Below are 26,713 nucleotides of genomic sequence, written 5' to 3' on the forward strand. Positions count from 1 at the left end.
CATGCTTGTCCTGCCGGAAGCAACGGCCTTATGGTATAGAAATTCTTGGCGTGACATGTCAAAATCAAAACCCAGTTTCATGAAAGAATACAAATCAGCCAGATGGCCTTGCTGTGCTCGCCACTGCCAACGAGGAGCTGGTGCACAGCAGCCAGAGGGAGTGTCTCTGCTATTTAATTCAATTACTTAATTAGAACAATGTTCCCTCTTTAATTGTCACAGTTTTAATAAAACATAAAATCACAGTAAAGTTGCGATTGGACATTTTCTGATAAGCAGCACTCGAGTGTGTAGAAGAGAAGCCTCAACCAGTACTGCACGGAGTCCCAGAGCTGTGCCCCCTCCCTCTGCCCGTCGACTTGTTCCCATCAGGTGCATCAGAGCCGCCCCCATGGCGCGGGGGAAAGAATGTCGGCAGCAGGAGCCGCAACACTGAGCACAAAGTCCCCGGCGCGTGAGAGCTCCTTGGCCTTGCAGCGGGAACCCCCAGGCCGTGGTGGAAGCTAAAGGAACCTGGCTACCTCTTTGGAGCTGGGAGGCTTTTCTGCCTCTCCACGTTTAAATGCACACACGAGGCTCGGTGAGAGGGTCCATGTCCTTTACTAATTAAAAGTGAATTTTTGCAGGGACATAAGCCCCGTAAAATGGCGGGAGGCCTATGGAGGGAAGAAGGGACGGAGGGAAGAAAAGAAAGGAAGGAAGAAAGAAAGAAGGAAGGGAGGGAGGGAGGGAGGTATAGAGAGAATGAGGAAGAAAGGGGAAGAAAGAAGGAAAAAATGTCTTCCATCAACCGTGGGCCGCACACCTATGTTCCGTCAGGTGACAGGTGCAGAGCTGGGGGCCACGCAGCCACGGCACACCCGATGCATTCCGTGGTCCTTTAACTCACCCGGATCATCTACTCCAAGCCTCTGGCCAAGGCGCTGGGCAGGAGGCGTCTTCACATGCCCCAGGTGAGCCTTGCAGCAGCCTGGCCAAGAGTGACAGCTCCGCCAAGTTAGCCAGGACGGCACTTGGGGATTTAAGTCGCCCCGTTCGAGAAGGATCATCACGGGGAATGCAGACCCCATCCACAGCATCTGGAATTTCTTCCTAGTCAAGCTGAAAGTGAGCTGCACGTTAAAAAGAAGTGATGACTGGACTGTAGAGAGGCAAAGGCAACTTCAGTATTACTTAGAAGTGCACAGAGAACAGTTCACAGTTTTCCCTTTTCGAGCTAGGGCTGTTGGTGAGAAAGCCACCCTCGTGGCTGACACAGCAGAGCAGAGGGGCTGGCACTGCTGTCGGGCCCCCAAAGGCCTGCGATCGGCAGGAGAAAACGCCCAAACAAAGCAAAGCAAAGACACCAAATTCCACCTAGATGATTTTAATTCTTCAGCCTTTCTCCGACCTGTGCATTTACTTCGATTTACAACCATTTGGTAAGCAGTTGACTCTGTGGTTTCAGGGCATTTCTTTTGCCGGAAGGGTCAGCATGGTGCCAAGAAGCTGGAGGAGCACAATGGGGGTCAGGGGAGGAGGCAATATTAGGAATTGCTCGTTTTCTGTCACTGAATCCCAGGGGAACGATGTGGGGTACCCGAAGTGAAACTTGTTCCATACCCTCGGGAGATATTTCAGACATGACGACTTTCTCTGTGGTCAGCTGCACATCAGTGAATGCCCTGCTGGGGTCTGCTATGAGGACGCTGCTCACGAGGCTGCAGGAGCTGAGCCCAAAGAACAAAGAGGCACCAGGAGCTGAGGTGACCTGGAACTCGAGCTCCCAGGACAGGCTCCCGCAGGGCCTCTGAGCCAGGGCTGCGGCTGCAAGCCCCTCCCCTCCTGACTTGCAAACCTCCCACCACCCCCAACCTGCAAACATAGCCCCCCAGCCTGCAAACCTCCCCTGCCAGCTTGCAAACTTGCCCCCCACAAGCCAGCCTACAAAGGTCACCCCCTGGTCTGCAAACCCCCCGACCCCAGGCTCCAGGCCTCCCCTCTGGCCTGCAAACCTCCACCGCCCCAGCCTCCAGGCCTGCCTGCCCCCCCCCCTCCCCCCGGAGCCCTGCCTGCCCTCTGTCCAGGCCCCATGCAGGCGTGATCATATCTGGCCATTAGTCTTGTGAGTTGGCTTGTCCATTGTTTATACAAATTCTGATTGAGATGTGTAGTCTTGAGACAGTGATGACACCAGATAATGTCTCCAAAGAACATCTTCTACAGTTCACAAAAGGCTCCACAGGGCTTTATCCTGGATCGAAATCCCAGATGGCTCTGAGGAGGCCGCAGCCCCATTTCTCCTGGTGCTCGGCACGTGGACGTTTTCTACCGTGGATGTCAGGGCACTTAGGTAACAGCGACAACTTTCTCGGAGCACAGCTATGCTGGACGGGCCCCTTCCTCCCTGCTGACTCCTATGAGCCCATGTAGCTGCCTGGTCAGGCCACGGTCTATTATGGCCAAGGCACCTTCGGCTGGAACTGCCAACTTACTGACCTCGGCTCAGGGAAGCAGAGGTTGGCAGTGCCTGTCAGAGCTGGCAACACATGCACCCCCACGGGCTGCACCCCAAAGCTGTCCAGCAAACCAAGAACAGTCGCCAAGGGTGCCCCCCTCCCCATCGAGCGAGCGCTACTGTCTAGTCAGAGCAGCAGCCTCCTGCCTTTGGAGGATCGCCAGGCAGAAGCGAGGTGAGAATGCAGCCAAAAAGCCGAGAACACACACAGCCCTGTGGCCTGCAGTGCCCTGGACCCTGAGCAGCGTTCCCCGCCCTCCACAGCAAACAGGGTCCACTCTGTGTGGCCAAGGGATGCACTGCCCCTTGACCTTTACGAGTCCTGTGCAGTGGGAAGAGTGCTGGACGCTGAATTGTGAAGAGCGGATTTAAGTCCTCGCTCTGCCACTCACTACATCAGTAACCTTGACCAATTCATTTAATATCTTTAAATTTTATTTCCTGATTTGCAAAAGGGTGAAATACCAATGATCTTGTTCCCATATTAAAAAGTTCGGGTGAAAAGAAAATCTGTGAAACATAGAACAACATCTTGTGCATCAAAGATAGTCAATGAGTGTTGGCCATTGTTGTTTTCATCATTACAACAAAATAAGATAATTAAGAAACTGCTTCGGTCACCAGGTAGGTGCTCAATAAACGGTAATCATTAGCTGTGTTTACAGATAGAAGTGAGGTTCTGAAGCAGCGGCATCTCTATCATTTACAGAGTTGCTTATCACCCGTGCTCTCCCCTTGCCAAGTGGAAACGAGGAGAGAGTTGCTGGGAAGCCACAGCCCAGGCCCTGTGGGCAGACCTGGAGGGAAGTTTCCCTCTGTGGGAGAGGCCAGTGCATATTCTCTCATGCACTTACAGCGAATCGCCTATTACTGCCACTGCTACACTTTCCTTCTAGAAGCACAAATGTTATTGACATGGAACAAGTTAATATCTATTGAAGCAGGAATATCCATATGCAGCGAGACTTCCAACCAAACTGAACCGAGAGCTAGCAAATCTCAGAGACCTCTGGAGAAAGTGCCATGGAGAGCTAGCTTTCTGCTCCGGGTCTCAGGGGTGAGGACACGTCATGGCCTGCAGACCAGCCCCTGGGCCGCCCAGCCCCCCGACTGCCTCGTGGGTGAGGGGCAGCACAGGGGAGGGAAGTGATGTTCCCCCACAGAGCTCTCCTGCTGCTGCAGGGTTGAAGCTCAGAGCAAGGGGGCTCGGCGAGGAGCAGCAGCTGAGCCTCTGAGACTGGCAGGATGGGTGCGGCTGGTAGGTGGAGAAAAATAAACACTGGTAGACATCAGTCCACTTACTAAATCAGTTGGCTCTTCAATACTTGGGGCAACTTGTTTCTGTAATTTCACCTGTCTGAAGGCTGCTAAGACTGTTTTCTGATCATTCACATCTAAAAAAAGGAAGAAAACCAGAACCACACACCTGGGCCAGCCTCCTAGAAAGTGAAAGGAGACATGCCACCACCGAGCTGCCATCCCCAGCTGTGCTTTCCGTCTCCCATCCCTCATGGCTTCACAGCCACGACAATTACAGATCAGGCCATGCCACAGCTGTTCTAAGAGAAGCTGACCACATCTCCACCCTATAGAGGGAAAGCTCGGGGTGGGCGTTACATCCTGTGACACTCCATTTCCTAGCCTGAGCTGATAGAACCAAGTGTTATCATAGAGCCAAAGAAACCTAATCCAAATGGAGACAGTCATTTGTGATGTGGCCTGGCATGAAAACAGGGACCAGGACGTTCTCTCAAAAACTTGAACTTAAATCCTGAGAGCATGAGGGAGAAGTGGAGGCTACACCGAAGACATGCAATGAGATAAAGTTCATCATGCAAGAGAGAAAGGTCTAAGCAAGCAGAAGGTATGTGCAAGAGCTATGAAATACAGAAAACCGTGCAGGGCTGAAAAGGTGAGTAAGTAAGGCACAAATGCCTTAGTTACTTGGAAGTCAGCAAGTGGCTGTTTGAACGGACGTCCACAAGGCAGGTGAACAAGTTAAGGAGACGTGAAGGTGGTATCTGCAGCCCCACTCTCCTGAGACCAGACTGTCCAGCCTCTCCTGGTCTCCTGTGCACATGTGCATGTGTGGTCCCGTGTCCCGTGAAGTCACTGAGTGTACATGAGTAGATGAGAGCATATGTGAATATATGTGAGTAGATGTGAGTGTATGTGAGTAGATGTGTTTGTGAGATGTGTGAGATGTGATGAATGTGAGTAGATGTGAGTGTGAGTAGATGAGTAGATGTGAGTGCATGTGAGTAGATATAAGTAGATGTGAGTATGAGTAGATGTGTTTGTGAGTAGATGTGAGTGCATGTGAGTAGATGTGTTTGTGAGTAGATGTAAGTGTGAGTAGATGTGAGTGTTTGTGAGTAGATGTGAATGTATGTGAGTAGATGTGTTTGTGAGATGTGAGTGTGAGTAGATTAAGTGAATGTGAGTAGATGTGAGTGTATGAGAATAGATGTGAGTGTGAGTAGATGAGTAGATGTGAGTGTATGTGAGTAGGTGTGCTTGTGAGTAGATGTGAATGTATGTGAGCAGATGTGAGTGCATGTGAGTAGATGTGAGTGTATATGAGTAGATGTGTGAGTAGATGTGAGTGTATGTGAGTAGATGTGAGTAGATGAGAGTAGATGTGAGTGTACATGAGTAGATGTGAGTGTATGTGAATAGATGTGTTTGTGAGTAGATGTGAATGTATGTGAGCAGATGTGAGTGTATGTGAGTAGATGTGCTTGTGAGTAGATGTGAATGTATGTGAGCAGATGTGAGTAGATGCCATCACCTGAGTGAGTTTCTGTCCCTCGCATCCAGCAGGGGCTGACCTCCTCACCTCTTCCCCTCACCTGACATCCCTGCCCTGGAGCCACCCACCGACTTCTCCAGGAGTCCCATTATCTTCTGGGCTCACTGGGCTCTGGGCTGTGCCTTCAGCTTAGAAGATGCGGCTAATTTTCTTTCCTTCCACCTTGTCTGCTCGCCTTGCAGAGAAGAAATACCCTGTATAAATGTCAAACTTGCTGGTTTCCACCCAGCATTCTGGCCTCTCACATTCCTGTTTGATTCCACTTTGAAAGGCTCCCATCACCTGCAAAGTTCACGAGATTCTTACACAATACCTTCTAGATCTTAACTACAAATGTCGCCCAAAGGCAGCTCAGCAAGTTAATTCTCTAGCAACAGGCAATGTTCTCAGCTTTCAAGCCAGATATTAGTGAGGAAGTTATGCTATTGGCTGCACATAGGGAGAAAGGAAATTGCACACTACTTCCAATACTGCACTCTTCCTCAAAATAAATAGAAACGGCCTTTCAAAAGCTCCTGAAATGAAGTTAAAAATATTAAAAAAAATTCTTCCTTCAATAGTCGGAAGGCAAAAGGAATGTCTGGGCTTTGCTTGTTTATATTTCTATGAACTTTTGCTGTGAATTCCAAATAGAATAGGCAGTGTGAATATAAAACGTGGCATTTTGTAGGGCTACTCCCCAAATGTACCAAAATGTGCATATTTAACCTATAAAAATATTCACAAAGATGTGCAAATGCAGTTTGTTTGTGTGTGTGTGTGTGTGTGTGTGTGATAATGCTCCTTGCAGCATTATCTGTAATGGAAATCAGCTAAATAAATTTTGGTTCGTCCATATAATGGGATGCTGTGCAATCATTAAAAGACGACACGAGACAGGAAAAATCAGAAAGACAGCGAAGGGTGGCCGCCTGGAGTGGGACGGGGAGTGAGCACTGACTGCAAACAGGCACAGGGGAGACTCTAGGGACAGTGGAAATGTACAAAAACCAGATTGGCATAATGGTTATGCAATTGGATAAATTCATCAAACTGCACACAAAATCTAGGAGAATGGTTTCTAAGCTTCCAAAAGGAGTTTTCTCTGAAAGCGGGGATTCTGAAGCACTTTGAGCACAACCATCCTATATTATTTTAAATAGTACTAAATATTATGTTACAGGTAACTTATAATTTAAAAATGTTCTTAAAGAATATCTATCTTAAATCAATAAAAATAGCATATTTAGTGGTAAAAGCCCATTATCCCATTAATAATGTAAAGGTGATTGTACTAGCACTGTTTTTCAATGAATGAGGCACAAGTCGTAAAAATGAAAAGATATAATTACTATTGTTTGTAATGATTTGATGATCTGAAAAATGTAAGCAAAGCAACTGACAGACTATAAAATCTAATGAAGTTGGTTATGACACAAATGTTCATAAATCGATACTTACATTTTTGCAATAACAGAGAAGAGACAGTGAAAACAAAAACTAAAAAGTACTTTGGATGAACTCAGTGACAAATGTGTAGACCTAGGTAATGGAAACAGGCTTTTCTAAGGGCAATAAAAGAAACATAGCATCATGGACAGCATGCTATTTCCCCAGATAAGCTGGCAAGGTTTTTAAGAGGACAATTATATGCAGATTGATGTACAAATGTACTGTACAATAAAATGTCTACATTTATTTTTATAAATTTAAAAAGAATTCTAAAAGCAACTGCCTAAGAATAAAGGACTTTTCTAAAATTAGCGATTATGACCAATTTAATATTTATGTATTAGGCATTAAAATTCCTTGTGCAGCGCCCACAATTTAATGGGTAGCATTGGCATTCCAATTCATGGCAGACAGAGGAACTGAGTGTCAGGCCCCAAGTCCAGGTGAGGAGAGACGGCATTTCAAGGTCGGAGGAGAGGGAAGAAGTACTCAGTATGCGGAGTGGGACCCAGCTGATCTGGTAGAAAATCAAAGCTAGATTCCTGGTTCTCACTTTGCCCCCAAACCAAATTCCGCATGGGGCTTGGCTGGCACAGCCAGGCTGCAGAGGCAATGCCTTGGAGGTTAGGAAGGGACCCAGGGACAGCCCCAGTGGGCTCGCTGCACCAGGTCCAGTGTCTGACACAGGCCTGGGGAGCCAGAACACAGAGGAGCACAGAAAGTGGGGAAAGAAGTCGCTTCAACCGGCCAAAAGAAGCTGCTTCAACCGCCGGACAGTGTAGAGAACGGTAGAAACGACGTTTTTAAATCAGGCAGATGTTAACAGGCTCCACAACTTTCTAGGAAACTGCTCAGTCTTTCTCCTTGCCTCAGTTTTCTTTTCTATAAAGGAGAATAAATACTATATGCCACATTAGCTCATGAGAACTAAATGAGAAAGTCAATCCGAGGTGCCTGGCTGGCACTACTGTGTGAATGTGACTGAGCCCACTGCCTGTGCCACCCCATGCCACCCCCGTGCCACCCCTGTGCTACCCCCTGTGCCAACCCCTGTGCCTACCCCATGCTACCCCCATGAAACCCCTGTGCCTCCCCCGTGCCACCCCGCCCCCAAAGACAGCAGGGCAGGAAATGCTGATAACCTGCACAGCTGTGGCTTTTGTTGTTTTCTCTAAAACTTAAGGAGGATAAGAACAGTCACTGACCTGTTCAAAGGATGTTTAATAAGCACCTACAGTATGCCAGGAGCGCCACTGATGTGGACCCACCAGGCAGGTCCTGCTTCACGGGGCGCCCGCTCGCAACCTCCCCCCAGTCTGCCGGGTCCCTCCCTCACACCGCGATGCCCGCCCTCTGTTTGGCAGCCTCAAATTTAAGACGTTCACACTCCACGGTGTCTCCGTCCTGGAAAAAGCAGTGCAGGCGAGTGGGCAGCCTCAGGACCCCGCCACACGCGGGGACAGGAGGCCCGTCGGACCCAGGGCACAGAGCAGCTGCGGAGAGGTGCGGACGAGGCACTGCCAGCCGCGGCCTCCTACCCACTCACGCGCGCCCTAAGGGCCCTTCGGCGGCCTTGCCACGCGGATCGAGGCGCCAAAGCAGATTTACTGAGACAGTTCCTTCCCCTGCTCCCCACGGCGGCCTCGTGGGCGACACCTTCACCACCATGGGCTGCAAACGGGGTCCCGCAGTCGGGGCCCTGCGCCTCCGCCCGGGGGTCCTTTCGCTTCCATGAGAGTGACGCTCGCTCAAGGCAAAACCCGCAGACGCTAAGAAAGAGCCTGAAATGAAACAACAGTCTCGCTCCTTCTCTCTCCCATCTTTGCCCAAATCCTTTCCCGGGCCCACCGAAGCGGCCGCCCGGCCTGGTCCTCGCGGAAGGGAGGCCGCATGGCATGCCGAGCGTCTGGGCAGCCCCTGGGGGTAAGAAGGCGAATGGGCCCGTCTCGTAAGGGACGCTCTGCGCCCCCCTCGTGTCACCAACGACATTCCCTGGAGAGCTGCCCAGGTGAGTATGTGTCGCTCTACCTCTCTACTTTCATTTCTCCAGTACACAGCTGGCACTCAGGAGAGCCCAGAAAGGATCCAGCTTCCACCTCTCGTCGGCGGGTGTTTCTGCAACCGGCCTGAGGGAAGGTCCTGGCGCGGCGGCTGCGTGGAGGACGGCGCTGGGTCGGCATCTGGCCATGCCACACTCGCCCCTCTGCAGAGAAAAGGCATTTCACTCCTGTTTCCATGGACGCAGGCTGAGGACAGGGGCCCTTCCTGGAGCGCATCCCCAGGCTACCAGACACCCAGGGGCGTCTCATCCTCTCCTCAGCCCTTCGTGCTGCAGATAAAAATGCAGAGAACCCGGGAAGGCAGTGAAGGCCCCTTAGCCCGGAGGCGGAAAGACCAACCAACCTGCTTGCTATTCTTTTGAGTGGTTACTTTGATGAATACAGACTGTAAAAGACAAGTGCTCAGCCTGCAGGCCCACCCGGCCGCTCTCCGCCTGACCCTGAGGCAGCCTCTGCCGCAGGCACAAGCCCACGGCAGTGAGCCCAGCAGGGCCGGAGCCAGCGCCCCCAACTCGTGGCAAGAATAAGGAGACCTCACTTAGGGGGAAAGATGGAAACTGCTGCCCAGCAAACATTGACTTTCCCAGGAGCCCAAAGCCCGAGGTCACGACTCCCCTGAGCCAAGGGGCGTCTGGCCCCCAGTCGCCGGTGACAACGGAGGGTCTGCCCCGGGGCCACATGCCTCCTCAGAGCACCTCTGGGCCAGCAGAGGCTGATCCCCCACCCGCTGCCGGCCCCAGGGGAAACGCACTGGGAAAGAAACACCAGCTGGGAGAGCAGACGTGCGGACCGAGAGGGCCACAGAGCCGAAGGCCTAGGCACGGCTGGATGGTGCCGGCCACGTCTCCATGAGGTGCCTTTGCCACCAGCCTGCCTGGGCTCGGTGTGCTGGTTTGAAAGGACGTATGTACCCTAGAAAAGCCATGTTTTAATCCTATTCTCATTTTGTAAAAGCAGCCGTTTCTTCTAATCCCTATTCAATACTGTATGTTCGAAACTGTAATCAGATCATCTCCCTGGAGATGTGATGTAATCAAGATGGTTGTCAAGCTGGATTAAGTGATGACATGTCTCCACCCATTTGGGCGAGTCTTGATTAGTTTCTGAAGTTTTATAAAAGAGGAAACATTTTGGAGATTGGAGATTTGGAGAGAGCAGAGAATCTACAGCAGCACGAAGAAGAGAATCCATGAGCCAGCAACCTTTGGAGATGAAGAAGGAAAATGCCTCCTGGGGAGCTTCATGAAACAGGAAGCCAGGAGAAGCTAGCAGATGACGCCATGTTCACCATGTGCCCTTCCACTTGAGAGAGAAACCCTGAACTTTTTTAGCCTTCTTGAACCAAGATCTTTCCCTGGATGCCTTAGATTGGACATGTCTATAGACTTGTTTTAATTGGGACATTTTCTCAGCCTTAGGACTGTAAACGAGCAATTTATTAAAGTCCCCTTTTTTAAAGCCATTCTGTTTCTGGTGCATTGCATTCCGGCAGCTAACAAACTAGAACACTCAGGATGTGGGGACAAGACGCCATCTTCATGCGCGAAGGTTTCCAGGTGTGAAGTGGGAGAAAATAAGCTACACAATCACCATGCACTGTTACAGATGCCTGAGCTGAAGAAAGCCGCAGGGTTAACGTGGGACACCAGAGGGGCCCCTGATCCGAAATGCTCAGACAAGAGTCAACAGAACGGTGACGGCTGAGCCCTCACTGGAAGCTGACTGTACCGGCTGACTCAGGGGAAGGGACATGAGAGACTGAAGCGCTGCAGGGAGACGTGCCCCATTGCCTTTATACCTTTCCGCATGTTTTGAACTGTACAACCTTTGCATGAATTACCTACTCTCAAATTACTAATTAATTTAAGATAAAATGGTGGTAAAAGTGAAGAACAATAAGAATAGATTAGTCCCCATGAAGAAATAGCAATGCATTTGAATTTGTATAAGCATGTTTTAAATTAACAAACCTTTCTTTTATAACAGGGTCCCAGATTTTATGCAGTCAAGTCACAGGCTTAACAAAATACAACGTTGGTCATAGCATAAATTGGTGTAACCACTCATAAACAGCTTTTCTTTGATGCACCTCAGAGTCACCTGGAGGGCCAGTCAAAGCACAGATGCTGGACACCGCGTCCAGAGTTCCTGATTCCATAGGCCTAGGGCGGCGCAGCCATCTGCAGTCCTAACAGCTTCCCCTATGCCGACCCAGCGATGCACAGGCTTCGAGAACTGTAAGAGAAACTCAGGCGGGCGCCCACGAGGGCCCCCAGACAAAAGTGTTTACAGAAACATCTGCCATGACCCCCCGAGGGGCAGCCACGGTCAGCAGGAGGGCGTTCGGGTCGAGGGACCTCACTGGACCTGCACCCACAACGGGAAAGGAGCAGCCGCACCAGCTCCAGCACAGCTGACCCTGGAGGCAACACGGAGCTCAGGTCCCAACGCAGCGTACTCAGTGCGCCCTCGTTCCTAGAATGTTCCCAGGGAGAGGAACGACACGAACTGTTCACAGATGCAAACATGGGGCGAAAAGTACAAAGTGAAGAGAGGAAATGGACACAGAAGTCCGAGCGCCGTCCCCAGAGGGTGGGGTGGGGGCTGCAGCTGGGGGTGACACGGAGGGGGCGGGGGGCAAAGCACTGTCTCCCGACTTGGGTGGCAGAAAGCGCCGTGCTAGCCTGATGACTGTTTGCTAATGCACTTTTCTTTATGAACGCTGTATTAACAGTAAAAGAAAGCGAAAATATTCACAGGGGAGAGATCATTTAGATACGGGGAAGTGGGGAAAAGCTTCACAGAGATGCTGAGACAAACTTCAGTGAAAGAAATATAAGATTTTTAGTGAAAAGAACTAAGAAATTCTATTGAAAATAGAGTTGTTAAAGAATTTTTTTAAATATATTATTACATTGGTAAGGTGAACTTAGGAATTACCGTATTTTTTAACCAATAAAAGGTTTCATAAATTAATACCCATTTTGTCTTGTTGCCAAATCAACAGAAATAGATTTTTGAAATAATCTATTTTATTACTGCTTTGAGAATGAAAAAAAGTTTAATTTATTATTATTTAACACACTTTAAGTGTAGAATCTAGCTTCTTTCTGTGCTGGGCAGATTCTAGGTGCCAAATCACAAGGAAAGCCCATGCCTAGGATTGAGTCTGCTCAACAAATTATTACGTATCAACCAACGTGCTGTGATCCAAACTTCTCCCAGCACATCTTCCTCTCTTCTCCAGAAATTAGACAAGAACTGTTTTCCTCCTCAACACAGAATTCTTACCTTAATCCTACAGAGGTGAAAGGGTTTTCAAAGTACCTACCACTTCAACAAAAGTTTCTGGGTGAATCAGAGCACTTCTGCTGCATTTCTCATTTCACTGAATCATTCTGATTGTGCATCATGAGGCAGCATTTTGAAGTTGGACTTGCTTTTCCTTTTGATGTGCATATCTACAGAAAGGTGCCTTGACTAATTCTACAATTCAGAATTACCTTATTATTCTAACAATTGAAAGGTCAGCTTTCTCCTACTCTTCTCTGCCCCTTCCCAGACTTGGCCAGGAAAATCGCAGGTTAACCAGGAACCTGTGTGAGACGAAACTTCAGGGGCCAATACATCCCACTCCACGGGGCCCCCACAGACCCACTATTAAGTGCCCAAGCTTAGTTAGAAAGATAGTGGCCACTCATCCCTCCGATTGAAGATAGAAAGGCACTTGGACTCGGGGATCACATGATGCCTTGAGTCCTTGCACCGCGCCCCCCTCCCGCTTCCTCTAGGGTTTGGCCCACAATCAAATAATCAATATTCTCTCTCTCTCTCTTCCTCTCTCTCACTCTCTCTCTCTGTCTGTCTCTCCGTCATTTTTCGTTTCCTTCTTATTCTGATCCTTCTCTTCAGCCTAGACACATGCCCCAACCAAAACCAAGATAAATCAACAACAAAAATATCACTTATTGTGATGGCTTGGCCACCCAGAAAGACACGTTTTAACCTTGATCCATGCCTTTGGGTGTGAACCCACTGTAAATACGACCTCTTGAGAAGTTCCTTCGGCTGTGTGCGGCCCACGGGAATCAGGGTGGGTCTTGGTTCTGTTACTGGATTCTGTCCAGACAAGGCCACGGGGGCAGAGTCATGGTGTGGCCAGAAGGTGGGAGTCAGCAGAGCCCAGAGGGTAACGGAGAAGACAGCACCCCATGCGCCATCATGACAGAGAAGACAGGGACTAAGGGGTGTCTGCCAGCCAGAGGATCCCAGCCCCTCATAGAAGCCTCTGAAACCGGAGCCAACAAACTCCACAATTGAGCCATTGGACAGTAAGTGGAAACACTTTCATCCGTAACCGTCTCCGCCATAAAGCTTCTCGGACTCTAGTCCACAGCCAGTGAGTGCCTCCTCCTCCAGGGACCGGCCCAGACTCAGCTCCTGCCCGCAGGCAGGGTGTTCCCCGCATGGGCACCGCAGAGCCCCCCGGTCCCCACAAGGCTGTGGCCGTGGCTCCCCTGTTCACTGAGGAGGGAGGAAGAGGCCACCTTCCAGCCGTGTCCACGTCCACCCAGCACCATGACTGGTTCCCAAAACGCCTGAATGTAATGCCACTCCCTCTTAACTTCACCTGCCGCAGTCTTCCCCAAGCAAGGTGGAAGCTGAGAGCAGCCCCTACGTGTGGAGCACATCCGCCTTCACGGACGCTCAGTCACATGCCGCTGGTGAAACACAACGGGCAGAGCGAAGAGTGTTACAAATGCTGTGACAGGGCTATAGACGCACAGGCATGCAGGAGGCAGGAGGACGTTCCCAGTGGACTCGTTCGAGAGCTGAGAAGGGAGACTCCGGCAGAATGCCGCACTTTGCAGGTGATACCCCAGCCCCCAGCCCCATCACCCCAGCCCCCGACCCTGTCACCATGTCACCCCATCGCCCCAGCCCCCAGCCCCATCACCCTGTCACCCCAGCCCCGTCACCCCAGCCCTCAGCCCCATTACCCTGTCACCCCAGCCCCGTCACTCCAGCCCCGTCACTCCAGCCCCCAGCCCCATCACCCTGTCACCCCAGCCCCATCACCCCAGCCCTCAGCCCCATTACCCTGTCACTCCAGCCCCGTCACCCCAGCCCCATCACCCCAGCTCCCAGCCCCATCACCCCAGCCCCCAGCCCCATCACCCTGTCACCCCAGCCCCCGGCCCCATCACCCTGTCACCCCAGCCCCCAGAACCATCACCCTGTCACCCCAGTCCCATCACCCCAGCCCCCAGCCCCATCACCCCAGCCCTGTCACCCCAGACCCCAGCCCCATCACCCCAGCGCCATCACCCCAGACCCCAGCCCCCAGCCCTGTCACCCTGGATTGAATCCCTTGTGATTATTTCTCACTGCCCACTTCTTTTCAGTCAAATGATAATTCCCAAATGTTTTTGGAAATGGCCCTAACCTCCAGCCTTACCTTTACAACTGCACTGCCGCTGCCTAATACATTACTTCTGCCATGAAATCAATGACTGCGATAGACTTTTGGCTAATTCTTTCTCTTCCCCATCAATACATCTGATACAGTCTTTCAGGCGTTCCCACGGGAACCTCTAATCCTGTCACTTCTCTGCACAAATGCCTTCAATGACCCCACTAACCACTTAATAAACTTCCAGGTCCTCAGCCCGGCCTCCAGGTAGGGTACGACATGTCCTGAATCGACCACTTCAGCCTGATCTCAACTGCCCCTTCCCTCGACCCTGTGCTTCCAGCCAGTGCTGCTGCTCAGCATCCCCAGACAGGCCCTGCCCCTTCCTGCCTCACGTTTCATCTTTCTCCCTCTGCTATGACTTCCCGACTCATCTCCACCCGGCAGAGTCCTGGCCGGCTCACAGGAGGCACCCAGATATTTCAGATGTCACTTTCCTGATTAATCCTAGCCCCTGCTGGCCATCCTTCCTGCAAAGCAAAGCTTCAGGGAGGCCATGAAGGCGTCACTAAGGTTGGAAGTGTGGTCGTACCCCTTTTACTGCCTACAGCGCCCTGTGCAGAGGTGGCCCCAGAAGAGCACATGTTGGAGGAGAAGACACAGACAGATGCTACAGCTGAACTGGGTCATCAGGCAGGAGTCCCCTGGGCTCTTAGAATGCCGCAAGACCAGCTGAAGACATCGGATTCCTCCAGCCATGTGAAATACTGACCCGAGGGGCGTCAGCGAAGACCAGAGGTTCCCGGGCCTCTGAATCAAGGTGGCCGCGTCACTGCCAGCAGGACAGCTATCGGCCTGGGAAGGAGACGTATCCTGAGGGCCGGGGGCCTTCTCCTCCTTCAAGCAGTGCTCCCTGAATGAGTGCTCAGTGCTCTTTCAGTGGGAGTGAGGCACCAACAGATCTTCTACTAATAAGAGCTACATTCGGAAATAGATTCAATCACTAGCCCACTTCTAATGTCTAAAGAAGAGTTAATTTCTGGGGAAAAAGTAGGAAAGCAGTTCCTACTTTTTTTGCAGCTGTCTTGTAATTTTCCAAGCCAGACACATCCTGAGAGGCATATTAAAGGTTTGGAATTTATATAACAAAATAAATAATTCATTCTCGAGAGACAGAAGCATGCCTGCGTTATTTGGTTTCGAAAGTCCAGCTGACTCTGAATGATGATGAATGCACATGCTGCAAAGGCGGTCGCTGGGGCCAACACCCTTCTCCCAGGCAGAGAACACGGTGTAAGCTCCTACTAGATACCATCTACAGTGTCGGCAGGAGGAAGGATTTACACTTAGCCATTTTATTCCGGTGACATTTAACACCCTGTCTCTTAAACCCGAGAGTCCCAGACGGCTGCCCGCCGGCCTCCTGTTGGGCAGGGGGGGTGGAGGCCCAGGAGCAGGCGGTGACATCACTCTCCTCTCCTGTGCTGGTCTCCATTCCATGGAGTGAAAATCTGGGTCCTCGTTAAAGCCACGTCAGTTATCAACAGACGGGAGGTGTTGGGGCGGGACCTGCGTTTTGCAGGTCCGCCACACTGAGACCCCCTTCCAGGGCCTCCCTCAGAGGGGCTGAGAGCCGGGTCTGGAGGGGACGACCTTGAGCTGTACCCCTGTCCACTCACGACCTGGGGGTTCGTGGTGCGGACACAGACATCCTGCCTTTCCCGCGGCACGTTCTCTGCCGTCCCACCCAGGGCCTTGCTCGCTCATCTGCTGTACCCCGCCTTCCCGTCTGTAGGCACCCACTTTACATGCCCTTTGGAGGCTTGCCTGGCCCCAGTCAGGGCCAATGGCTTCCACCCCTCAAACGCTGGTGAGCGTCCTTCCATGCATCCATGTCGCTCACGCCGCCTTACAGTCTTCGTTCACATCTGTCTCCCTCCTGGACTGCAGTTCCCCGGGAGCAGAGAATATGCCGGTTGCATCTCTTCTCGTTAAAGCGGGCAGTCTCCTCCAAGCCTTCCATCCTCGGGGGCAGTGTCTGATGATCCCTCTCATAGACACACACCCTCATGAAGGAAATTAATAGAAGAGAAACTATTCAAGACCACCGTGGCCTCCTGGCCGTGACAGGGCCTGGCCATCGCTGCCGTAGGGCAGCCGCCGCTCCCGCCTTCTGAGCCCTTCCCTCCACAGCGCCACAGCCTGAGCCCTGCCTTGTGCGAGGATGACGACGGCGCTGCTGTGCCCTGGTCCACGGAGACCAGATGTGCAGCCAACTCCACGTGTCGCTAAGGAGACAGGAGGGCAGCCGGCAGGGACACGGCCTCTGCAGTCCACCTATCCCTGGTTTTACCAATCAACAGCTTCTTAATTTTGGCAAACTAATGTTTATATTTTCTTATGATGCACATTTCACAACTTTGGGTCAATAGAAACTGATGACTACTTTCTCGTGTCGGGTTTTATTTTTCCCTTAGTAAAAAACATAATAGATGCAATTGATTTTTTCTTTGACAACCCTGGCTTTATTCCACAATATGTATATAGCACTCTCCTTGTTATTAATTTCTCACTGGTATGTAATTGCAGTTTTGATTTATTCTTTGGCCAAATTTTATTTGAGAGAATTGGTTTTGTTTTGGCATGGCTCATTCTTATGAAATAGATTAGGTGGTAAGTTTTGTTAGATTTCCAAATTTATTTCATGGGGTTTTGCCTATAAAGTTATATATTTCTGCTACTTAGGGTCTTTGCTAAAATTGCTCCTTATATAATAAAGGAGAAAAAAGCCATATTCTCTCTTCTGGTTCTTTGGGAGACGGCCCTGTCGTGGCAAGTGGAAAGCAGGGCTCATACCTCACCATGCCACATGGGCAGGCAGCAGGTATACGTCTCAGCCCTCCAACCTCTGCTTCAGCCGCTTTGCTTTGATTTGTAGGCCAGGCATTTATCATCTGGTTAGAGTAGAAGAACAGTTCCTACAGAATAAAATGACCAGGCTCAGGCAAAAAATAAGTCTGGCAGCAAAACCCATTCAGCTATGAGAGATGTTAGACACTTGATACATTTCTGTCATTTAAAGGTTTTAAGCACCCTTTTAGAAGAATGTCAGTTCACATACTGATTTAACTGCTGCATTTTTATCTGATTTTCAGTCTGTTGCTTCTCTTACCACTTCTCTTCCTTTCCCTTTGGACTCTCTTTCGCTCCAGCTCAGCGCTTCTGATGTGCAATGCCTTATCCTTCACCTGCCTTTTCTAACGAACAGCTCTGAACCAGCATCGCTCCAAATGCACAGCCTCCACAGCCACCTGGTTAAGTCCCTGGCGTCCACCTCGGCACCCGGGGTGTCTCCAGCAACGACCCATAGTTCCTGCAGACACACCAAGGGCTCACACTCATCCTCACACCCGTGGAGGCCAGGCGGGGCCACTTAGCACCAAAACCCCCGGCGCCGAGGCCAGGGCTGACCTCAGCATTGCGGGTCTCTCCAGGGGCTTCCCAGAGCTTTCTTAAATCTAGAGCCACAAACTCTCAAGTTGGCAGAATCCTCAATTTTTGTTTTCTTAATTAAGAAACAATCACAGCAAAGGTGAGAGTCACAGCCAGGAAACAAGCAGCTGCAGCCAGCCTGACAGAAGGCTGGTCTCTGCCCCGGCTGGGTCTCCTGCCCTCCCCACAGCCCTCCCCAGCTCTCCTGCCCTCCCCACAGCCCTCCGCAGGTTTCCTGCCCTCCCCAGAGCCCTCCCCAGGTCTCCTAACCTCCACAAAGCCCTCCCCAGGTCTCCTGCCCTCCCCAAAGCCCTCCCCAGGTCTCCTAACCTCCCCACAGCCCCCGCAGCTCTCCTGCCCTCCCCAAAGCCTTCCCCAGGTCTCCTGCCCTCCCCAAAGCCCCCCAGCTCTCCTGCCATCCCCAAAGCCTTCCCCAAGTCTCCTGCCCTCCCCACAGCCCTCCCCAGGTCTCCTGCCCTCCCCAAAGCCCCCCCAGCTCTCCTGCCATCCCCAAAGCCTTCCCCAGGTCTCCTGACCTCCCCACAGTCCCCCCAGCTCTCCTGCCTTCCCCAAAGCCCTCCCCAGCTCTCCTGCCCTCCCCACAGCCCTCGCCAGGTCTCCTGCCCTCCCCACAGTCCTCCCCAGCTCTCCTGCCCTCCTCACAGCCCTCCCCAGCTCTCCTGCCCTCCCCACAGCCCTCCGCAGGTCTCCTGCCCTCCCCACAGCCCTCCCAGGTCTCCTGCCCTCCCCAAAGCCTTCCCCAGTTCTCCTGCCCTCCCCAAAGCCTTCCCCAGGTCTCCTGCCCTCCCCACAGCCCTCCCAGGTCTCCTGCCCTCCCCAAAGCCCTCCCCAGGTCCCCTGCCATCCCCAAAGCCCTCCCCAGCTCTCCTGCCCTCCCCAAAGCCCTCCCCAGGTCTCCTGACCTCCCCACAGTCCCCCCAGCTCTCCTGCCTTCCCCAAAGCCCTCCCCAGCTCTCCTGCCCTCCCCAAAGCCCTCCCCAGGTCTCCTAACCTCCCCACAGCCCTCCCCAGGTCTCCTGCCTTCCCCACAGCCCCCGCAGCTCTCCTGCCCTCCCCACAGCCCTTCCCAGGTCTCTTGCCCTCCCCACAGCCCCTGCAGCTCTCCTGCCCCCCACAACAGCCCTTCCCAGGTCTCCTGCCCTTCCCACAGCCCCCCCAGCTCTCCTGCCCTCCCCACAGCCCCCCCCCAGCTCTCCTTCCTCTGCCTTTCTTCCTGCACCACCTTCTTCCTTCTCGTCCATCTTTTCTTTCCATCTCCCTCCTCTCCTCCGTCCCTCCACTCTAGTTCCCTGTGAACTGTTCTGTGCAGTAATTTGTCACTTTTATCTACATCGACAAACTAGAACGCAGCATAAATTCTGACTAACTGCGCGCACAGGCCATCAATAACTGTAAGAAACTTAGTGTGGTTCCCGGGGCCCCAGGCTGTGACCCAGCGTCAGGTCGGGAGGGGCCCGCTGGGGGCCGGCCATGTGCTTTCACCATGACGCACAGCTGCACGAGGACGCTCACACTGCAGCACCGCCACCCACCTGCCTGGTGTGCAGACTCCCAGGTCAGGAGAGGAAGAGGCGCCTTAGGCCTCATCAATCCCGCTTTCCAGTGAAGAAACAAAAGGTCCAGCAGGTAAGTGACCTGCCAATAGGACCCAACACTGCACCTGGCCCCTGACCCCCCACCGAGTTCTCCCACTGCAGCCCCCCAACCCCCCGAGTTCTCCTGCTGCAGCCCCCCGACCTCCCGAGTTCTCCCGCTACAGCCCCCCAGGCCCCGAGTTCTCCTGCTGCAATCCCCCAGGCCCCGAGTTCTCCTGCTGCAGCCCCCGACCCCAAGTTCTCCTGCTGCAATCCCCCAGGCCCCCCAAGTTCTCCCGCTGCAGCCCCCAACTCCTCTGAATTCTCCCACTACAGCCCCCCTACCCCCCAAGTTCTCCCACTGCAGCCCCCATCTCCTTCGAGTTCTCCCACTACAGCCCCCCTACCCCCCGAGTTCTTCCACTGCAGTCCCCTTCCCGAGCCTGGGACAAAGTGCCCCTGAGCAGCAACTGAGCTGTCCCAGCCCTGAGCCTGGCCTGCTGCCAGCCCCACACACGGCGCTCAGCCGATGCTCTTCCCATGTGTCCTGCTGCCCTGATCAGGGAGCACTCCTGATCAGGGAGCACTAAACTGAGTGCTCCCAGACCCCGAAGGCCTTTCTTCTGGGGTAGCACCTGACTCATTTTCTCAAAGTCCCAAATGAGTGTGTCCGAAGAAGAAAGTCCTCCCTGCAGGGCCAAGTCCCTCAAGGCACAAGTCCCCTCTGCTCTCCGTGCTCTACTGCCTGCGTCCTCTCATATGCTCAGGTATCCTCACTGCCTGCCTCCTCCAGGAAACCTCCCCACTGCACTCCTCCTGATTTGTTTCTGACTCATGCACCTCCCCTGGGTACTGAACACTCACAGCTTTAGTTAAAACTCACTCAGCTTTGCTCCTTGAATGGACAGCCACAAGGGCCAGCTTTCCCTTTCCTGCCCCTCCCCAGCAGTGTCCAGGCCGTGGCTGGCCATGTCAGGGGCCAGGAAATGCTGAGGAGCTCAGGTCACTCACCAGCAGCAGGCTGGGGTCGATCACCAAGAGATGCGAGAGAGTGTCCCCTCCTCGCCCCCCACCCCGGCACTCTCTCTACCAGGTGGGCTCACGGTCAGCGCAGAGGCCAGACCCAGCCCCGAGCTGCTGCTGCTAACTGCACCCGCGGCCTGGGAGATGAGTTGAGCCCAGGGCAGGAGGCCCTGAACAAGCTGTCTTAGAGAGTCCCCCAGCTTCCACGATCCCCATCCTGTGCGGCTCCCCCCCCCCAGGCACCCAAGCATCCCTTCCCCTAGAACGTCTGGATTTGCCTGTTCAGGCCCCAAGGGGCCCATGTCCTCCCCCACCCCCCATGAAAAGCATGGCTGTCAAAGCGGGGCCCCTGCACAGAGAGGAACTTGGGGCGGGTGTGGGCAACTGGACAGTGGGTGTACAAGGTGGGGACCCCAGGCGGTGGGCTTGGGCTCCCAGGGCCCAGACTCCACAGCCCCTGCACCGGACCAGGCTTTCCTGGAATGTGACTTTCTCCCTCCTGTATTCACTTCTTGACCATTTAAACTTTCCCCTTTTCCCCTTTCTTTCCTTTTTCCTTCCTGTTACACGGACACTGAGGAGGCGCCTGTGGGGCTCACGTTACCAGCAAAGGCCGTGGATTTTCCACCTGACACACTCAATGACCAGTTCCTGAGAGCCGGGTTCAAAGAGAGAAAGAGTGTATCCCAGGCATGCAGTAGGAGAGCAGGTGGCCTCGTGGCCCAGAGTCTGTCTCCCCAAACTGCATAATTCGGGCCATTCAATTAGAGGGAAGGTGGGCAGGGCTTAGGGTAATGAGCACATGGCCCCAGATGATGTCATTAGAGGGGAACTGATTATTGATCACACACAGACTAACCACATGCCCAATCACAGAACCCAGAACGGCCACGGAATGCCGCCTGCAAACTTGTAGGTTAAAGTCTGAGCTTCTGTGCATGGCAGGAGGCCCGCGCTGGCTCCATCCATAGAGACAATTTGGGACTTGGGGTGGGTCCGTTCCAGGCAGGCCCAAGACCCTCACTAGCAAACACTAGGGGCTCTTCAGTGATCACAAACTCAAAAGCTGAAAAACTAGGTATGAATGAAGGCCAGTCCGAGGTCTTCACAATCACAGGGCAGATGATAAGGGCTGTACATCCAGAATCAGAGACCAAGGCAGCCGGGTTACAATTCAGAGACCTCAGGAATTTCCCTGTCCACTCCAGTTATAGTGGAAAGCAAAAAGGAATCATCCCTTAACTCCTGCCTTCGCGGTTGCATTTGCACCGACTGCTTCAGTGCAGAGGCCGTCAGGGTGCGAGCTCACCATAAACCAGAGTGGCAAGGACGGTGCAGGCTGTGCCATGTCGTGAACGTGAGGAACGCGGGGCACCCAGCCTCTGCCTGACCTCCAGCAGAACTGGGGCACGGGGCGGGGGCACCCCATTGCAGCAGCTACACCACACCCTCGTTTTTAACTGATACTTCAAGAACCAGATTCAGCTCTTGCTGGAAAGGAGTGGCGTGAGGTCGGTACAGAGCCAGGCCGCACTGTCCGCGGGGTCAGGTGCCTAGGACGGGCGTCCAGGCCCAGGTGGCCACACTCAGGGGCCAGGCAGGGCCACAAGGCTGAGAGGAGCGCAGCAGGCGGAGGGAGGGGTATGTCCCAGGAGACCCTCCTAGGCCTAAGGGGGTCCACCCAAGCTCTTCTTGTCCCTTCTAGCAGGTCTCAGGGTTCACAGACCCACATGTAGGGTGCTCAGGTGTCTCCCGGCCCTCACCCCAGAGCTACTCCAGAAAGGAGAGGTTCCAGTCGCTGTGCTGGCCTTCTGTCCCCGCACCTAACACAGGCGCCTTCACGGGCTCACCATGGGTGGCTAAGCGGACGAGTGGACGAGCTGAGGCCAGCTCTAAGGAACACTCAATGGCACATATGAATAAACTGTTACTGAGCAAAACTAGGCAGCCATTCATATTAAAAGCTTTGAAAACAACTTCTTTATGGGTTGGCTATGCCACTCCCCTCTGGCCCATTTTCCCTTCTGTAGGATGAGACCCATTTGGAATGCATTTGCATTGCTAATCTTGAAAAACCGGGCAGCTGTTCAAGGTGTGTCGTAAATCTCATCGAGGAGCAATAAATAAGAGGCTTACCGTTTAAAGGACCACAGTAAGGATACGGAAGGTCAGCCCCTACTTGGATATTCCTTGTCCCAGAATTTTAGTAGGTTTATGAATTTAGAAAGAGATCCAAAGGACATCCTCAGCGCATAAATCCTCTCCTTCTCCAGAGCCAAAATCTACCTCCGAGCTGGCCAGTGGGAGGGGAGGGGAGCGGAGAAAATGGAGCAGGACCTGCTGGCCAGGGCCCAGCTCAAGGACAGCCCAGCTCGCAGGGGCACCTCTGCCTGGGGTGGACAGCAGGGCCTCAGGGCTGCGGCTGGCAATGGGCTGTAGGCGCATTTCTCCACCCAGCACCCCAGGAAAGGACCCAGCCTCGCCCCGAGACTGCGGCTGGCTAGTGAGCCTTCTCCGTCCGTCCCCCTCGCATTGTAAAGGAGAAGGTGCACACTGGGTTCTGGTCTCGCCTTTCGTTCTACTCAGCTAACCCAACGCTCCCAATTGCAGATGACGAAACTGCGGCAGGCCCCAGGAGCTCAGCTGGTAATGGAGGTCACTGAAGGAGGAGACTCAGATGCCCGCCCTCAAGTTCGTGGGTCTCCACCGTCCCTCCCATCACATATTCCCTTAAAAGACCCTATCCGCCATTGCTTCCTGCCGCCACCCTTTCCTTCAGTCCCCACTGCCCTCCTCCCCCTCGACCTCCTCACCCTTTCTCCCATGACCGGGCCCTTCTCCAGGCCGAGACCAGAGCTCTGTGCACAGAAAGCCCAGCTAGAATTCCTCCCTCCATGAAACTCTGGTCCACAGGGCCCCTTCCCTTCTCCGGCACCTGAGCTCTGGGCCCCTTTGGCACTTGGCATGGACTTCCTTATATTTTTCTGTTGTCCTCGGTTAAGGGAAATGCTTCTCCTCACCCCCAGTGAACCTGCCATGAGCAGCCCCTTATAGGCATCTCTCTAGCCCTTGATCTGCTCCAGGACCGAGTAGAGTGGGGAAGAATACGTCTGCAGTGATAGACTCGGCTCTTCCCTTTCCTCTCAGAGAGAAGCTGTCCCACAGGGGCTGGCTCCTTTGTGACCACTGGGGAAGAAGCAGTGTGCCAGGGATGGACAGTGACCAAACACCTCAGCCTGGGGCAAGTGGCCTCGGGACCCTGGGCTGAGCCGCGTGCACCCTCACCTGGCCTCCATCCACTAGAAAACAAGGAAACGTGGCTCCCCCATGCAGCCTAGGTTTGTTTCATTTCTCAGTAAGCCCAGCACTGAGGAGAGAAGGTGTCACTCTCGAGGCCCACAGCATTCTCACTGCGTGTTGAAGGCTCCTGCTGTCATTCAATCCAGGGTCTTGCACCCTTTCCCTTCAGCTCTAGTATGACGTGCGGGGGTGGGCACTGAGTATAAGTTTTCATCCCCTGGAGCCCTCAGTTCAAAGCTTTGCATACAGCAGGTTCTCAATTGATTTCTGTTTAATGAAATATCTGTTGAAAAACACTTATACCTCCTAGCAATCAAGTAATTTTCCTAAAAGTGTTGTTACCATAATTCTACCACATATAAAGATCTGTAACCAAGGAAACATCTTTCCTTTTCTAGCTAAAACATATCCTGTTCTTTATAAACTTCTTCCCTGCGTGCCTACCCTCCTCCTCCATCATTTCTCTCCTTTGTCTTGTGGAAATAAAAAGCTCTACTGCGGTCTTGAGGAAGGAGCCGTGCCGACGGAGGTGAGGTCACTCTGACCACTCACCACCCCTTTTCATTCATCGTCCCTAAGATGTGCTGGCCTTTAGACCCTGTCAGCTCCGGCTGGCAGAGCTCAGGGCTCCTGTTTCTGCAGCAGCAGACCCAGCATCTGGGTAGGGACGAACCCCAGGCAACACTGCAGACTTCTGGTTGCAGCAGTCCCATCCTTCCATCTCAGGCTGCTCTCACCCAATCCCGGCGGCCAGACCCATTTCCTGGCCCGACTCGGTGCCCTGTCGCCCAGACCCAGTCCCTCTACTGCCTGGCAGTGAGTGTCACCTGCTGGCTGTGATGCTTTCTGTTCTGGTTTGCTAGATGCCAGAATGCAACACACCAGAGACAGATTGGCTTTTAATAAAAGGGAATTTATTTTGTTGGTTCTTCAGAGGAAAGGCAGCTGACTTTCCACTGAGGTTCTTTCTTACGTGGAAGGCACAGGATGGTCTCTGCTGGTCTTCTCTCCAGGCCCCTGGGTTTCCAACAGCTTTCCCCGGGGTGACTTCTTTCTGCAACTCCAAAGGCCTGGGCTGAGCTGCAAGTGCCGAGATGAGGAATGCTGAGCTGCTTAGGCTGTGCTACATTGTGCTCTCTCATTTAAGCACCAGCCAATTAAGTCAAACGTCACTCATTGCAGCAGACACGCCTCCTAGCCGACTGCAGATGTAATTAGCAACAAATGAGGTTCATGTACCATTGGCTTATGTCCGCAGCAACAAGACTAGGTATGCTCACCTGGCCAAGTTGACAACTGAATCTAACTAACACACTTTCCCACACGGCTCCAGCTGAGACCCCCGCCCCCCCACTGCCCCAGCATGGCAGTCTTGTTACAGACATCTGGCCGGACAGCACCTAATTTTGCCAAGACTTTTGGGTCTATGTGGGACCCCTGAGCAGTCTCTACTAGGACCTTCCTTTCTAGACAGTTGTTGTCCCAGCTCCCATGAGACATGCCCTTCTCTGCACCCATCATTATCATTATAGCCTGAGGCTGCCTGATTTACTCCAGAATACACCATGGGTGAGATCTCAGAATGAAAGAGAAGGAAAACTTTGAGATGTTCTACTCTGACCCAGTCCCCCTGTATTAGTTTACTAATGCTACCAGAAAGCAATATGCCAGAAATGGAATGGCTTTTAAGAAGGAATTTGATAAGTTACAAGTTTACAGTTCTAAAGCCATAAATATGTCCCAAGTAAGGCATCCAAGGAAGGATACCTCAGCTCAAGGAAGGGTGATGTGGGAAGGCACGCGGCTGGTGTCTGCTCGTCCTTGTTCCCAGCTCTGTTGCTTCCAGCTCCCAATGCCAGGGGTTCCGAGTGCTCCCAATGCCAGGGGTTCCGAGTGCTCCCAATGCCAGGGGTTCCGAGTGCTCCCAATGCCAGGGGTTCCGAGTGCTCCCAATACCAGGGGTTCCGAGTGCTCCCAATGCCAGGGGTTCCGAGTGCTCCCAATGCCAGGGGTTCCGAGTGCTCCCAATGCCAGGGGTTCCGAGTGCTCCCAATGCCAGGGGTTCCGAGTGCTCCCAATGCCAGGGGTTCCGAGTGCTCCCAATGCCAGGGGTTCCGAGTGCTCCCAATGCCAGGGGTTCCGAGTGCTCCCAATGCCAGGGGTTCCGAGTGCTCCCAATGCCAGGGGTTCCGAGTGCTCCCAATGCCAGGGGTTCCGAGCTGGGAGCGCTGTGCCTCCACTGCGATAATCTAATCAAGAGGGTTTCCACCCATGCTATTAAACCAGGGTTAAAGGACATGACTTTTCTGGTGTACACAACACTTTCAGACCAGCACACCCTCCCTCTTCATTTGAGAGATGAAGGCACAAAGGTACAAGGGGCTAAGGAAGTTGTCCAAGTGAGCCAAAGACAAGTCAAGACTTAACTCCAAGTCGCTGGACTACCAAATTTATATGTCAATATTTTTAAATAGATAGAAAAATAATAGCAACAACTGATATGATTTACCATTATTATATAAAAGAGAACTGCCAAAAACCATACTGATTTCTCACAAACCAGTGCCTGAAATGCAAGGTATTTGAGCATTGAAGATTGATTTTTGGCAGTCGTTATGAAATGGATATTAACCTGTAACACACAGCAAGGGCGAATGTTCCTCTATCCTAAGAGATCAACAATTCCGTCTTTTAATAGAAGACTGGCAGTAAAAGAAACTCTAGAAGCCTCTGAGGTCTTATTTTCCATTAGGAATATAAATAGCAGTTATAAAGCACAAAGCTAAAGGATTTCCACTATAATGTTAAAAGGAAAAATACTCAACAAAATAACATCAAGAAAATTTAATAAAAGGTATGACTCCGAAAAAAATGCAAATCCCTAAACTGCAATAAAAATGCAATGCGCTCCTAAAAACAAGAAAATCCTGTCATATGTATAATGAAATCATTTGACTTGGTACAAAACAAAATGCCTATCCTATCACCTTCTGAACACAACTTTCTTGACTATTCAATATTTTGTGGTGACATATTATAAAATTTATATATTTGCCAAAATGATGTACTATAAAACAAAGAACAAAGAAT

At 52.3% G+C, this 26,713-nt stretch overlaps 1 long non-coding RNA gene across 1 annotated transcript in view; it reads right to left on the bottom strand.

Annotated features, from left to right (window-relative positions):
* Nucleotides 1-1,360: 1,360 nt before the first annotated feature.
* The window catches only part of LOC143675919 (uncharacterized), a 108,672-nt gene continuing 83,319 nt past the window's right edge, over nt 1,361-26,713 (bottom strand). Inside the window, exons 3-4 of the long non-coding RNA XR_013171680.1 lie at nt 1,603-1,709; nt 1,361-1,488 (exon numbers count right to left, since the gene is read on the bottom strand). This is a non-coding gene — a long non-coding RNA (uncharacterized LOC143675919). The remainder of the gene's footprint in view (nt 1,489-1,602; nt 1,710-26,713) is intronic.

Source organism: Tamandua tetradactyla, chromosome 3 (genome assembly GCF_023851605.1).
Source record: "Tamandua tetradactyla isolate mTamTet1 chromosome 3, mTamTet1.pri, whole genome shotgun sequence".
NCBI classification, from domain to species: Eukaryota; Metazoa; Chordata; class Mammalia; order Pilosa; family Myrmecophagidae; genus Tamandua; species Tamandua tetradactyla.